This window comes from Hyperolius riggenbachi, chromosome 3 (assembly GCF_040937935.1).
Source record: "Hyperolius riggenbachi isolate aHypRig1 chromosome 3, aHypRig1.pri, whole genome shotgun sequence".
NCBI classification, from domain to species: domain Eukaryota; kingdom Metazoa; phylum Chordata; class Amphibia; order Anura; family Hyperoliidae; genus Hyperolius; species Hyperolius riggenbachi.
The window spans coordinates 327,466,599-327,482,727 of NC_090648.1; positions in this window are offsets into that span (position 1 = coordinate 327,466,599).

The window sequence follows — 16,129 nt, forward strand, 5'->3', positions numbered from 1 at the left end:
TGTAACACTGAAAGGTACAGACTAACCAGCAAGCTCATGGTGAATGAGAACTCATTGGAGTGTGTGAGGGGCTACAATGATCAATGGTTAATTTGCATATATTCAGCAGTGATGCACTGGGAGACATCTGAAGCTCCAGGTTAAGCATACCCCCTGCCTAACAAGTACACTGGAATTGCGCTCACTATATATACGCATTAACTCAAGCGCCTACATATAGATCGGCGGCATCCTAAAGAGACTTTTTGCGGATCTGTATGATAAATATCCGGATCAACACATACAAAAGGAAAATTTGGGGATACCTGTATATCCTGTGGAACTTTCTCTTTTCCTATATAGAACCGGAGTGCACACGTACATACATCTTATATATATTTTTTAGAAAGTAAATACGTTTTTTTTTCACACACTGGATGGTTTAAATGCGACTGTCAGTGTGGATGTATATGGATGGTATAATTTGATATTAAGCATTCGACTATTATTTATGTATGATTTATGAGGTTCATGTTGTAACCATGTATATATTTATTCATATTGCACATTAATTATATACATGATATAAGGATCAATTTTAGAAATACTATCAATTTTAGAAATACTATATATATATATAAAACATCATTTTATGCATTGCATATGTTGATAGCAGCTGCAGAATTAATTTTGATTCATGTTCTAATAGTGTACAATCAAGTTCATAAATAAATATAAATTCTTTATTAAATTATTAAGCAAATTTATTTCTGTACAAATAACAATTAATTCCAGCGCTACCGGTCAACCCAATCCTACAAAATATGTAATCTCATCCACAGAAAATGGCATTAAGCTTTTTAAGCAGCTACAAATCCAGGTCCCCGAGATATCAAGACCAGCTGCCTCATCCGCCTCCTCCAAAATACACCCAGACTGGCATAAACAAAGCAACCGCTGATGGCTTCCTGAGGTCCCTTATCCACTCTGCTTAACCTCCAACATTGCTAGTTCCTTACAGGTTCTAGTTGGTATAGCAATGATGGCTCTGTTTCTTCCCCCACTTCCATGGTGTGGTCATCGAAACTTTACCACACTCAGATTTATGTTCTGGTTATCAATACTTCATGAAGAGTTAAGTTGCATTTCTTGCTTGTTTGTGTGCATCTTAATCCCTTTGTTTCCTTTCTTGATTATGGCCTCCCACTATATGTTTTACTTTTCTGACATAGTTACCTATCTGCCTATAGCTGAATTGGTGCTCCAGGATTCAATAATACATGCAATCATTGAAGCTTCATGTTGCAATGTACCCTAGTCTAATGTCTATAAATGTGATGTCCTTAAATGTTAGGGGTCTGAATTCTCCATATAAGAGACATATATTTTGGAAGGAGGTTAGATCTCGTATGCCTCATATAGTTCTGTCTCAAGAGACTCACTTTTTAGAAGATGACTCTTCCCCTTGATCAAATCCTTTGTATCCTACTATCTACTTCATCTCCTTTACTAAAAAAAAGAGAAGCGTTCTTATGGCCTTCCACAAAGATCTAAAAATGTCACCAATTAGTGTCTCTCTAGATCCCCAGGGAAGATATATTATATTTGTTGGCCATATAGATGAACAATTATTTACCCTAGTCTCACTATATAGCCCCAATCAAGGACAACGTTCCTTCCTCCAAAAGCTGTGCAACCGTATACAATCAGTGAAACAACGTCTCTTGCTGATAGGCGGAGACTTTAATGCTTGTCTTTCGGCCTTGAATTCTTCCTGTAAAGATACCAAAAATCGTACTCTTATTGATAAACAAGACAGATGGAACTCTCTTTTCGGCCCATGGAGGATTCTTCATGGCTCTGAGAGAGATTACTCTTATTTTTCTGTGGTGCATAAATCACATTCCAGGATAGACCTGTTTCTAGTGGACAAAATCCTACTGCAAGATGTAGTATCTGCATCTATCGGCATTAAAACCTGGTCTGATCATGCACCAATTGATCTCACATTTAAGCTTGGCCCTTCCACTCACAAGCCCTTTTTCTGGAAACTGAACAGTTCCCTGTTAACCAATGATTCCTTTACAGCTGATCTAACTCACGAAATAAAATGTTTTTTTGAAGCCAATCTTACTCCTTAAGTTGGCTCGACTACATTCTGGTCTACTCACAAGGCTTACATCAGGGGGTTAATCATACATAGAGGCGCTATCCTTAAAAGAGAAAGAAACAAAACCTATAATTTGCTGTCAAAAGAAGCACACCATAAACAGCCCCCTACTCCAGAGCTTTCACGTTCCCTATTTACATTAAGAGAATCTCTTAAATCCGTTTTACTCCACCAATATGACCAATTTCTTCAAAAAGCAAATTTGCAGACATATTCACAAAATAATAAAGCGGGCAAATTCTTGGCCAGGATGCTTCGCCACCGGCAAGCAAAATCCAAAATACAGTTAATGATCAATCCCAAAACTAGACAAAAAATCTCCAACCCAAAACAAATAGCTGATCTATTCAGTGATTATTACGCACAACTATACAATCTTAAAAATGATCCTGAAACCAAACAACCCTCCTCGGAAATAATAGTAGCCTTCTTAGATAAAATTAATCTGCCACAACTCTCTCCCAATCAGCTTAATACATTAAATTTCCCCTTCACCCAAAAAGAAATTCTAGATACTATTAAAAAATTGAAGAGAAACAAAGCCCAAGGTCCAGATGGCTATACCAATGAGTATCTCATAACCTTCGCTGACTCTCTCATCCCTCATCTTTGTAAGCTTTTTAAAGATTTCGCCGCAGGTACCCTGATTCCGCCTGAGTACCTAGAAGCAATCATTACTGTGATCCCCAAATCGGGAAAAGACCAGACCAGTCCTGCCAACTTTAAACCTATTTCTTTGCTTAACATCAACACAAAATTGTATGCAAAAATCATTGCCAACAGACTAATGCAATTTACTCCTAGTTTATTATCTTATGATCAGGTGGGATTTACTAGAAGGATACAGGCTTCAGATGGCACGAGACACATGCTAGACCTACTTAAACATGTTGAACTCTGTCAAATGCCTTCAGTAATCCTAACTCTTGATGCGGAAAAGGCATTCGACAGAGTTCATTGGCAATTTTTGAAGGAAACACTACTTAAATTTGGGTTCTCTGGCAACATTATGACGGCAATTATGGCCCTTTACTCTTCTCCATCTGCTAAAGTGAACGCTGCGGGGTTTATCTCAAAGTCTTTTAAAATTACCAATGGCACATGACAGGGATGTCCTCTGTCCCCCATCATCTTTGTGCTTCTTATGGAAACTATCACCCAGAAGATCTGCATAAACCCAGATATAACAGGAATCACAGTAGGTGATTCCCATCATGTAATTAGCTTGTTCGCAGATGATGTAGCCTTAATACTCTCTGACCCTGAGACTTCACTTCAGCATCTCACCAGTGAACTTTATTCCTTCTCAGAATCCTCCTACTATAAATTAAATCATCACAAATCACTATTAATAGGTCTGAACCTGTCTTCCTTGGTGAAGTCCAGAATTCTTGATAAATGTAACTTTCCATGGGCAAACTCTGACGTCCCTTACTTAGGGATAAAACTTTGTAAGAATACTGTTGAATTATTTAAAAGTAATTTCATCCCCCTATTATCTGCTATCAAAACCGAATGTACAGATATATCCAAATCTTGGCTGTCTTGGTCAGGCCGCATAGCGGCTTTTAAAATGCTTTTACTTCCAAAAATACTATATATTTTTTAAAACCCTTCAAATTCCACTACGTAGCTCTTATCTGCTAGATCTCAAATGAAGCGTAAACCATTTTATTTGGAACGGTAAGAAAGCTAGAGTTCCCTAAGAAATGATGGTCCTCCCAAAAGAAGCTGGAGGTTTAGGCCTCCTGAACATTTCTACATACTACTTTGCTGCAAATCTAGATATGGCCAAACACTGGTGGAATCCTAACTCTCCTAAACGTTGGGTATCTTTAGAGAAACACTTCCTATGTACACCGGTGAGAAATGTCCTTCTGGTTCTTGGTGCCCCTCCCTCACGATCTCAATATCCTTCCATACAATCCACATTACTAGCTTAGGAATATTTCCTCAAACATCCTCCAGACCCCAAAAATTCTCACAGACCTATGATTCATTTGTCGGTTCTCCAGCAGTTTACTCCTGATCTTAGCCTATCTTCCTGGTATTCGGCTAATGTTAATTTCCGAAATGACTTATTTATTGAGCAAAATGTTAAATCCTTTGACACGCTTCAATCCTCCTTTAAATTGCCTGACTCGCAGCTTTTCAATTATAATAGAATAACTTCATTAATCAGAGCCAAACATATTGTTCTTCCTCAACTACTAAATCAAATCCTAACCATGCTAAATTATAAAGGTACATTTGTGGGAGGTATTTCAGTGTGGTATGAAGAACTCATTAAAAATCCCATTTTTCCAATCAAAAAATACGCCCTCACTTGGTCTTATGACCTTCAGACCTCTGTAACTATCCCGCAACTCAACATTGCTAATGCTCTAATTCTCAAATACTCTAGATGTAACTTTCATTGGAGATGTCACGCAAACTCATCTTTAAATGGCACTATACTCCAAGAAAGCTCTCCTTATTTTCATCCAATATATCGGCTGCATGATGGCATTGCTCATCAGAAATTGGCACGTTATTGCATATGACATGGCAGTGTCCATTAATCTGTCAATTCTGGTATCAAGTTGAAGGTCTAATTAAACACTTCCTCATTAGAAACTTCAAGATTGCCCCACAACTACTACTGGTTGGACTCAATACTCTACCCAAAAACCTACAACCCCAGATCTGTCATATCTTATTAGCGGCACAGTCTCTTATTTTTACTAATTGGAAAGCCACAGATCAAATCTCATTGTCTAAACTTTTAGCCCTAGTCCACCGGAACTTAACATTTGAAAACAAGATCAGGAGTAGAACCTCTAGGTCCCCTACTACATTATCTCTCCCGGATTCCTGGTTGCAATACATTGAGTGATAACATTGTTGCCTGTAAATCTATATAGGTATAAGATAGAAATGTCAAGAAATGTTGGCCTAATTACTGCCTAGCTTGTGGAGAGATAAAATGGGAAAGGCGAGAGCCCAATATAGTGTAGTATGTCAGTAGGAATGGAAAAATTGAGTGGTGAGATACGTATGCACACAAACAAGGGTCACCTCATAGGCAACCACTGTGTAGGCAGGTGAGGAGATTATTCCTGTCCTCACTCAGGATTAAGAAGTCGCTCTCTGTAGATCGGAAAGAAAGGGGTGGGTCACCCCTCCACCAAGGGTGGTCACGGTATTGCAGTAGGAGAACAGAGGCGCCAGTAGGATAAAAGTAGGTAAAAACTTTAAAATTTGCACGGAGGAAGTGGTGGACTGACCTCCGGAAAGTAGACAAGAATGACTGTTTTAGTAAATTATAAATACATTTATTGTAAAGTACCCCAAGAGGATGCAACGCTTTTCGCAGGCACAGCCGGCTTCTTCAGTGACTGAGGCGCTACACTTGATATTGCAGAATTTCTGTTTGTCCCCTACTTACTGCCTGAAGAAGCGGGCTGTGCCTGCGAAACTGTAATTACTGCCTTTACTGTCCCTTGGTCCCATTTCCCATGTTACCCTACCCTTATAGTATGTCCCTGTATTATCTTCTTCTTTCTTTGTCCTGTTTTTCTACACACTTTGGCAAAATATGGGTCTCAGAGGTAATATAATGTATAACACTTACACTGTTCTAACCACAATTTGAGTATTATCTTCTCACCCTTGTTGGGCCTTCTGCCCTCTGCTATCGATGGGTGGTCTTGATGCAATTTATTTAACGGTACAAGCCCATAGTGGCCTAGATAATTGTTACCATGAGTAATGTGTCTTTAAAATTGTTGTCAAATATCTGATATATTTAAGACGCATCTAACACTGGATTACTTAAGGTTTATAACTGTTTCCACCATATTATACATCATGTAATACTGTTCATTTCTTTCTATGCTTTTTTTTACGAACAATAAAAAGTCATTATAATGAAAAAAAAAAGCACTTAGTGAATGGCAGTTGCTCCATCCAACTGCCAAAAAAGTGTGTCGTGGGCAGGGAGGCTGACCAGCATCTCTGTATAAATGCTTTTCATGTAATGTCTTTATAAAGAAGAATAAAGGCCATGCTGAGAATCCCCCATGAAGAGATAGGCTAGTCAAAATCTGTTAGTTCAGTCAGATTTCTACTACCTATTGTAAGCAACAGAAACATAGGAGAAAAGTAATGTATGCCTCATTTTACTCTGGAGTCTGGACTTATTTGTATGTGTTTACATGTATTTTAAATGTTACAATTTTTCACGATAGTGGTCCTTTAAAAAAGTGTTACACTATGTTTATTTTGTTTGCTGCCTTGCTTTGAGGTACACATTGAAGAGGTATTAAACTGGATCCAAAGCACACATGTGTGTGCAAGCTCCAATATTGGACCTTATTAAAGAGAGTCTGAAGCCTATTAAAATACTTATTTTTACCTGCTATTTAGGTTAAGCAATATTAGCAGCATTCTCGCGGCAGAAGGAGGGCTTTATAGCTCTGCTTCTAATGGATCTTCTCCTCTCCTCGCCTCAGTGAAAGAAGAATGAGAGGGGTGGGGAGAGGTGGCGATCGACAGAGATTGACTCCAGTAAAGGCAGAGTTACAGTGCAAAGCTCTGCCTCTACCAGGAAGCGCTCCCCAATTTTTGTCCTGGGGATTTTGGGGGTTGGGGGGTATAAAGCCCGCTTTCTGCTGCAGAAATGCAGCATTTCAGCACTGCTAACATTGCTTAACCACTTTGTCCTCCTTGACGTATAAAAACGTCAAGGAGGACAGACGCGCTCCCGCGGCCGATCGCGCGCGTGCACTCGCACTCCCGGCCGCGGAGTCGGTAGCCACGGAATCAATGTATCGGGCTAGGGAGCCCGATCATTGATTCCTCTCCCCCGCTGAAAAAGCGACAGCTTCTCTCGGAAGCTTCGCTCTTTCTGAAGCTGTGTCCCTCTAAGCGTACATTGTACGCTTAGAGTGACGTCATGTAAAAAAAATCGAGATTGCCATCTTGTGGCCAAAAAGTAAAACTACAAGTAAATACCCAAAAACATTACACTACACCAATATTTCCCCAAATAAAACACTTTTATATCCCACCCTCTCAAAAATGCCCACATAAAATGTTTAATAAAAAAAAAAAAAAAAAAAAAACATTACTATAAAAAAAAAAAAAAAACATAAATATTTACATAAGGGTCTAAACTTTTTAAATATCTATGTAAAGATGAAATATTTCTCTCTATTTTTTTTTTTATAAGCTTGTAAATAGTGATGTATGCAAAACGGAAAAAATGCTCTTTTATTTCCAAATAAAATAGTGTCGCGATACATTGTGATAGGGACATAATTTAAATGGTGAAATAACCGTGACAAATGGGCAATAACAATACGTGGGTTTTAATTATGGAGGCATGTATTATTTTAAAACTATAATGGCCGAAAACTGACAAATAATGAATTTTTTCATTTTTGTTCTTATTCTTCCTGTTAAAATGCATTTACAGTAAAGTGGCTTTTAGCAAAATGTACCCCCCCAAAGAAAGCCTAATTGGTGGCGGAAAAAACAAGATATAGATCAGTTCATTGTGATAAGTAGTGATAAAGTTATAGGCTATTGAATGGGAGGTGAACATTGCTCGGATGCATAAGCTGAAAACGACTGAGATGTTAAGTGGTTAAAGAGACGCAGAAAAAGTGGGATCAGCGCATCACCAGGCCGCCTCTGAATGGCCTCAGCTCAGAGATGCGCTGAGCCCCCCCAGAGACTACAAACGCACCTTGAACCCAAACAGAGGCTCTGCATATACACCAAAGAAAAACTAACAAGTGGGAGCAGCTGACCAGAATTAAATCAAACATAGCAAAGAAATGAACAGCGCTACTTAAAAACAGATGAATGCTTACCTGCAAAAAAGTGCAGACCCCACTCATGGGATACAAATACACAATGAGCACACATACAACCTGTCTACCAGTTGGAGGATGTTAGTTTCCACTAACAGCTTGCATGCAATTTGTTAGGTACTCGTCCCTCCCACGGTCGAAGAAGTCTTTCCTCCATGGGAGGGGACCTAACACAATTGCATGCAAGCTGTTAGTGGAAACTAACATCCTCCAAGTGGTAGACAGGTTGTATGTGTGCTCATTGTGTATTTGTATCCCATGAGTGGGGTCTGCACTTTTTTGCAGGTAAGCATTCATCTGTTTTTAAGTAGCGCTGTTCATTTCTTTGCTATGCTTGATTTAATTCTGGTCAGCTGCTCCCACTTGTTAGTTTTTCTTTGGTGTATATGCAGAGCCTCTGTTTGGGTTCAAGGTGCGTTTGTAGTCTCTGGGGGGGCTCAGCGCATCTCTGAGCTGAGGCCATTCAGAGGCGGCCTGGTGATGCGCTGATGCCACTTTTTCTGCGCAATTCTTAATTTTACTGGTAGCGCGCCCAGGCTATGCATATGCATAGGTAGGATTTAGTTAGTGTTAGGTCCCCTCCCATGGAGGAAAGACTTCTTCGACAGTGGGAGGGACGAGTACCTAACAAATTGCATGCAAGCTGTTAGTGGAAACTAACATTCTCCAATTGGTAGACAGGTTGTATGTGTGCTCATTGTGTATTTGTATCCCATGAGTGGGGTCTGCACTTTTTTGCAGGTAAGCATTCATCTGTTTTTAAGTAGCGCTGTTCATTTCTTTGCTATGATTGCTTAAAGAGACTCTGTAACAAAATGTTGTTATTTATTTATGTATGTACTTATTTATGTACTTATTTCTTCTGTCGTTCCTATTACTGTTCTAATGTGGTCTGTCTTACTGCAGCCTTTCCTACTTGCACTGTCTCTGTAATAAATCTTATCTCCTTTCCTCTGTCGTGTCTGTCGGGCGAAGGCTGGAATGTGTGGAATGTGCAGCACTGCTTGTCATTGGCAGAAGCTTTACACACACCCTCCAAGCTCTGCTTGAGTCACACAGTAAGCTAGTTCTCAGCCTATGATACTCTGGTTAGAAGCCATGACTTTTGTTTGTAAACACTGTCTAAAACTGTACATTACAAACCAGGATTGCAGCAGGGAGTGGCAGAAACAGGACAGAGGGGCACAGGAGAAAATAAGGAATAGAATGGTATGCTTTTTATTGTAAGAATATTAGAGTACAGATTCTCTTTAACATAAATAGCAGGTAAAAATAAGTATTTAAATAGGCTTCAGTCTCTCTTTATTAAATGCCATTAAATACTACCTTTGAACTTCAGATAATATATCAGTTCAGGTTAAAGATACCCCACATTCCATTCTCTCTGTTTATATCACTATTTCACAGTAACCAAGCAGCTCGGAGTGACCCGAAATCACAAGGCGAGTATAGGGGATTAAAAGAGACCAAAAAGTCCCCCTACTAAAAAGCAATGCTTAGTTTAGTTTGTCTTCTTAAAACTGAAGGAATTTACAATAATCCAGCTTTAGGTGAATTACCCACAGTTACCCACAGTGCACCACTATGGAATATGCAAATTATCTCTTTATACCCCTCAAAGCCAGGCTAGCATCCAGAAGCGCTGGTGTCTAGCAAGCCTATAGCTTTAATATTAATCCCTGCCATGCACTGATGAGGACCAAAAGTCCGAAACAGGCTGTCTACATGTGGGGTTGATGTGGCTCTGTAACATTTAACGATATCGGCTTGCTAGACACCAGCGGTTCTGGATGTAAGCCTGGCTTTCAGGGGCATAAAGAGATCATTTGCATGTTCAGTAGCGGTGCATTGTGGGTAACCACAGATGTTCACTTAAAGCTGAATTATTGTAAATTCCTTCTGTTTTAAGAAAGAAGGCAAACCAACCTTTTATTATTATTATTATTTTTTATTTATATAGCGCCAACATCTTCCGTAGCGCTGTACATAGTACAAACAAATAATGGGGAACAAATATACATAAGAAATACAAGACACTGTACAGTCATGACATTGAATAGAATAAATACAGATACATACATAGTTGATATGTAGTTGTTACATATGCATATGTTAAAATTACAGCAGTATGAGAAACACTATGAGAAACACTAGGAGGAGGTCCTCAGTATTTCATAAGTCTGCACAAAGCAAAAGTAAAATGAATTGCCACATTCACACACCTACAACTTGGCTGGTTGTCTCATTAATTTTTGTGGGTGGAAAGATCCATAGCTCTGTAAGGATATAAGCAGGGGCACTTGTATACTGCATTTGAGAGTGATGACTCCAACCTTGGTAATGGCTGACAGTTATGCAGGCCAGCTCTTCGAAGGGCTCATATGTCATAGCAAAGCCTAGGGAATTGTCAGAATAATGCAGCTTGTTACAATATTTGACATATACATTGAGATTATTTTAAATGCGTTTTTCAATTATTTTATCTTAGAGAGAAAAGGGATAGCCTTTAATGAACTATATGCTTCCATTTTTATTACCACTCAGCCCATGTCCATCCCACCTTAAGATACTAAAGATGGTTATTCAGCTGCTGAAACATAAAGCAAAACAAAGAAAAAAAACCTTAACAGCTGGGCGGATAAACAACTTATTTAGAGGTGGATTTCAGGATTTCTTTTTAGGCACAGGCCGGGAAGAAGGCAGAGATGAGAATGGAATGCATTTGCTTTGCATGCTGTCATTTTGTGAGACACAAATAAGCAAATAATTAAATGAAAGCAAGGGCAGTGTGCAAAATACATTCTATTAGGGATATGTAACAAATCAAGCACCAACTACAGAACAGCTGCTGTTTGTCAGGATAGCATGTAATTAGGATAAACAGCACACAACAGAAGTTACCTATTGAAAATAATGGCTATGCTTAGATTTATATCCAATAAAACAAACATTAATGCATCTTTTAATTTTTTCTAGATTCTGTGCAAGATTCTTATTGGCATGATTTTTTTTGTAAACCTTTTCTTTTTGCTTTTACAGAAGTCATATGGGTTGTATATTCAGAATATATGATAAAACTGTTTCATTAGGAATTAAATGTAAGATAACACATACAGTAGGGTAAGTGTCTAGTAATGGTTGCTTGGCAACACCATCACTACCAATTTCTCTTCAGGGCGCACTATGTGTCCATGACTGGAATGCTATTTATCTTCATTATAACTAAGTAATTTATGTTGTCAACTCTCCCATGACTATTGGGTGTCTTTTAGCTATACATTTCTTGCTTAAATGGATATGCTTCTGGAACAGCAACAGCATCTTTAAGTCAATTTTATTTGGAGCTCTATTACAAAGAAGGAGTTATGTTATGCTCTTATTTTGCTGCTTCATAATACACTCCATGACTACTTAGCTCTTATTTGAAAAAGTCATTTCCCACTAATTTTACATTACAGCCAAATTAGAACTAAGGGATATTATTGCAAAGTGTTATTACATTAAAGTCTATTTTACAGAATTAGTGAAATTTTACTTAAACTTGTTTAAATACCTTAAAATTGAGCCCTAATGAATAATGTAATATATTTACATTATTAATTTAGCTCTATCTTAAGATGCTGGCATGGCTCCCCAGTATGTACATTAAAAAGATGTTACTCTGTGTGTATAGTGGCAGTTAACTTGCTGATTCCTGTTGTTTCCCATTGCTTTTGTAGTTTTTCCTCTTTACTCCCTTTTTTAAGTTGGCTACTATCCTTATTACCACTGATTAAGATAATACCATATAGCTAAAGCTGGAAAGTCCACAAAGCAATCCTAGGTGGTTGCCTAGGGCCTGGTGAGAGTCTAGGGGCCTGGTGGATGCTAGCTCCCACCAAATATTACAAAAAAAAGCCAGGTGATCAGGTGGGGAAAAACTGATCTCAGTAGGGATAATGGTCTAGGACAACCTTTCTCAACCTTTTTACCCTGGAGGAACCCTGCAAATAACTTTTGGATCTCCAGGAACCCCTGCAAACAATTTTATAATCTCGAGGAATCCCTGCATTTATTTTTCCGGAGGCATGGTCTTTAAAAGTAGGTGAGGCTGTTAGTTTCATGACCTCCTATTACACTGCCACTCATTATACTGCGTTCATTATTATTCTGACCCCCAATTTAGTGCTTCTTTTTACAGTACCCCCTATTATAATGTGTTCTATTATACTTCCTCCACGATGGGAGAAAATGACAAGGAACCCCTGCAGAGTCCTCAAGGAACCCTGGGGTTCCAGGGAACCCTGGTTGAGAAAGCCTGGTCTAGGAAGTATAATTACTACAATTTTAACCACTTTACCCCCGCCCGTACGAATTTCTCCGTCCCTTTTTCCATCCTTTAACCCCCAGGGACGGAGAAATCCGTACTCTCCGCGTTCCCAACGCTGTCCTCGCTCCCGCTCGTAAACACGCTGCCCGCCGCTAGTAAACACGCCGCCGCCCGCTCGCCCGGAGATCAATGAACGGGAAAATCCATTCCCGTTCGTTGATCTAAGCCCCACAATGATCCGCTGCTCTCCTATGGGCAGCGCGATCATTGTGAGAAAAAACTCACGTGTCCAGCCTCCTTATACTTCCTCCAAGCTTCCGGAAGGAAGCTTGGAGGTCGCATTAAAACAAAAAGTTACTGTGGCCATCTTGTGGCCAAATAGTAAACTACACCCTACACATTTTTCACATACAAATAAATGATTTTTACACAAAAAAATTAACTCATTACCTCCCACACTCCCCATTTTTTTTTTGTAATTAAAAAAAAAATTCAAAAATTTACAATTAAAAAAAATACATAAATAGTTACCTTAGGGACTGAACTTTTTAAATATTTATGTCAAGAGGGTATAACACTGTTACTTTATAAACTATGGGCTTGTAATTAGGGATGGACGCAAAACTGAAAAAAATGCACCTTTATTTCCAAATAAAATATTGGCGCCAATCATTGTGATAGGGACATAATTTAAATGGTTTTATAACCTGGACAAAAGGGCAAATAAATTTCATGGGTTTTAATTACAGTAGCATGCATTATTTAAAAACTATAATGGCCGAAAACTGAAAAATAATTATTTTTTTCCCCACATTTTTCCTATTTTCCCATTAAAACACATTTAGAAAAAAATAATTCTTGACATAATGTCCCACCTAAAGAAAGCCTAATTGGTGGCGGAAAAAACAAGATATAGTTCATTTCATTGCGATAAGTAATGATAAAGTTATAGACGAATGAATGGAAGGAGCGCTGAAAGGTGAAAATTGCTCTGGTGCTTAGGGGGTAAAACCCCTCAGTGGTGAAGTGGTTAATATAAAAAACTAAACAAGCCCACTGCATTATGTCTATTGCAGTCAGCTGCTTTCTCCAAAGTCAAAATTCAGAATGAGCAGGCATTTCCATAATGCACCTTTGTCACCCTTTCACCCTCAAAAGCAGGCAATAACCAATGAGTGACGGCCCGAACACTTTGTCGGTGGACAGTTCCTGGTAAACAACGCCCTGAAAGTTTTAAAAGTTTGCCCTCCATTAAAGTCCGTGGAACCCACTGTGAACAGTTGGTTTGCAATTTTTTTGCGGTAAATTCTAGTTCATGAAAGCAAAATATGATGTTTGCTCCATCACTACAGGCAATAATGCAAATTTAGCTGCAAACAGCTTCAACAGTGGATGATGATTTCTTCCTGTGATACAATGGGAGTAGCCATGCTTTGCTTGTCACCATTACACACAGGCAAAGCTGCTCTGCATCTCCTCCCCTCAGCCTGTGAAAACTTCACTCCCATCTCCTCCTCCCTCTTCCCCTCTGCCTCTGAAATCTCTGGCTAGTAACATCTCCTCCTCCTGCCCAGACTGAGCTCCCATAAGCCCTTGCTACATGGGTGCCTAGGCGCTGCCTAGGCGCTGGAGGAGCTGTGGACGAGGCTTGTTTAGTTTATAGGGAATTAGAGTATTAAAACCATAAAAAAAAGGTATTTGGTTTGAGGAATGCCCTAAAAACGATATGAAAGGAACACAACTATGCAATGAGTAAAAGTTTATCTCGGATCCACTTTAAATAATTCTATTTTAATACTAATTGTTTTAACCATAATCTGTGTGGTATACTCAGGTGATATATACAATATATGTGTGTGTGTGTGTGTGTGTGTGTGTGTGTGTGCGTGCGTGCGTGCGTGCGTGCGTGCGTGCGTGCGTGTGTGCGTGCGCGTGCGCGTAAAATAAACATTTTTTCCCCCAGGTAACTTTTTAACCGTGATCTGTACATCCATTGCCATGCACTCTGGCACTATATAGTTAGAGAAGTTAAGCATGAACTCAATTATTTATTTACTAGTTTTACCTGTATCTTGCTGATCCTGTGCAGTTTATAGTCAGAGCAGTTCCGAGTTTTATTTGTTTTCTTCTTTTTTACTTTTTTATCCTGTCTATTATTTTTTATATTGCAAAGTGGGAGGGATTGGGAGTTCTGGAACCAGCTCTCAGAACTGCTCTATCATAGCCAGCAAATGTCATTGTGGTCTTCCTGAGATCAGCCTGCCCCCCAAACAAATACAACAAAACAAAAAAAATTTTTGGGTCTCCTCAGTATTGCACACACTGTTACAGCATTACTAAAACTAATCTTGGGGATTCCCAACAGCAATTACGCATACTTTACCTTATATATCAACGTTTTTTTTGTTTTTTTTTAGTGTAAGCCTCAGCTAGTGACAGTTTAGCAGAAACTATTAGCCATCCATCAGTTTCCTTCTAAAAACAAAAGTGTAATGTGTAAGGGAAAACGAAATAGCAGTGATAGCAGCAGCTCACAATTTTGTAAATATTTGCTTTGTCATAGATAGAGACTCAGTGGCCCATATGCAATTAACTTTTTCACCGGGGTTTTCTCCTAGGTGATATTTTCAGAAGTTGTAAATAAAATGCCTTTTAAACTACCAGCAAGCAAGAAAATTCTCAACATAATTTAATTTTCATAGTAATTTTTTACCTACTTTTTAGGACTCTTTCAGTTGCACGGTGCTGAAAAATATCTTCTCAATAAGGATCAATCTTTTTGATGCAATCTCTGCAATGGCCATTTTCTAAGTATAGCAACATGATTAGGGAACTCATGTTGAAGCTGGGTGCACACTTGGCAGTGCGTGAAAGGTTGCGTTTTTTGTCATGTGCATTTGTGCGTTTTTATTGCGTTTTACGTGCGTTTTATGCGCATTTGCGTTTTCTTCCCGCACATGTGTTTTTTGTATGCGTTGTTTATGCATTTTTATATGCATTTTATGCAAATCACTAGGCAGTCAACAGGAAGCGGGAAATACACCAGAAAACATGATATTTTTTTAACAAAAACGTATATAAAAACGCATACAAAATGCAATACATTGCATCACCATTGACTTTCATGATGTGCGTTTTTTTATGCGTTTTTGGCATTTCTGCTTAGTGTGTTCTCAGCCTCAAACTTAGGGCCTGTCTCCACTTGTTAGTTTTTCTGTGCATTTTCTGCACAGGAAAACTGCAGTGCAACCAATGTTAATCAATGGTCTAATTCACACTTGGATGTGCTTTTCACATGCAGAAAAACAATTAACAGCAATGCAAAACTTTCAGAAAATTCATGCAGGCCCTTAGAGACCGAACTTAGAGAATGTTTTGCTCACTCATCCCTAATTTTCATGCCTAACAGCAATATTTTCAGGAGTACATTTCAAATTTTGCAAATTCAAACATTAAATTCACAGCAATTGTGCAGGAGATTGATGTAAGATACATTGATGCTTACAAGTGTTTTGTGCATGGGGCATTATAGGACACACAACAGAGCCCACTGTGTGTGCCTGGCCAGCACCTTTGGTTAAAAATATTTTGATACTATCTTGTTATAAGCGGCTTGTGCTTCATTAGCATATTGTTTAAACTGATTTTTATGTTGTGATTATGCTCTGGCAATGCACTGAGGCAGATCTATCAAGGATGGAAAAGGAATTGATGGAAAAGGAAAAAACAAATTTGGTGTAGAAGTTGAGTAGCTGCTGACAGTAAGGCAAGGTTCACAGTAGGACATTGCGTTGTGTTGCGTCACAACGCAAC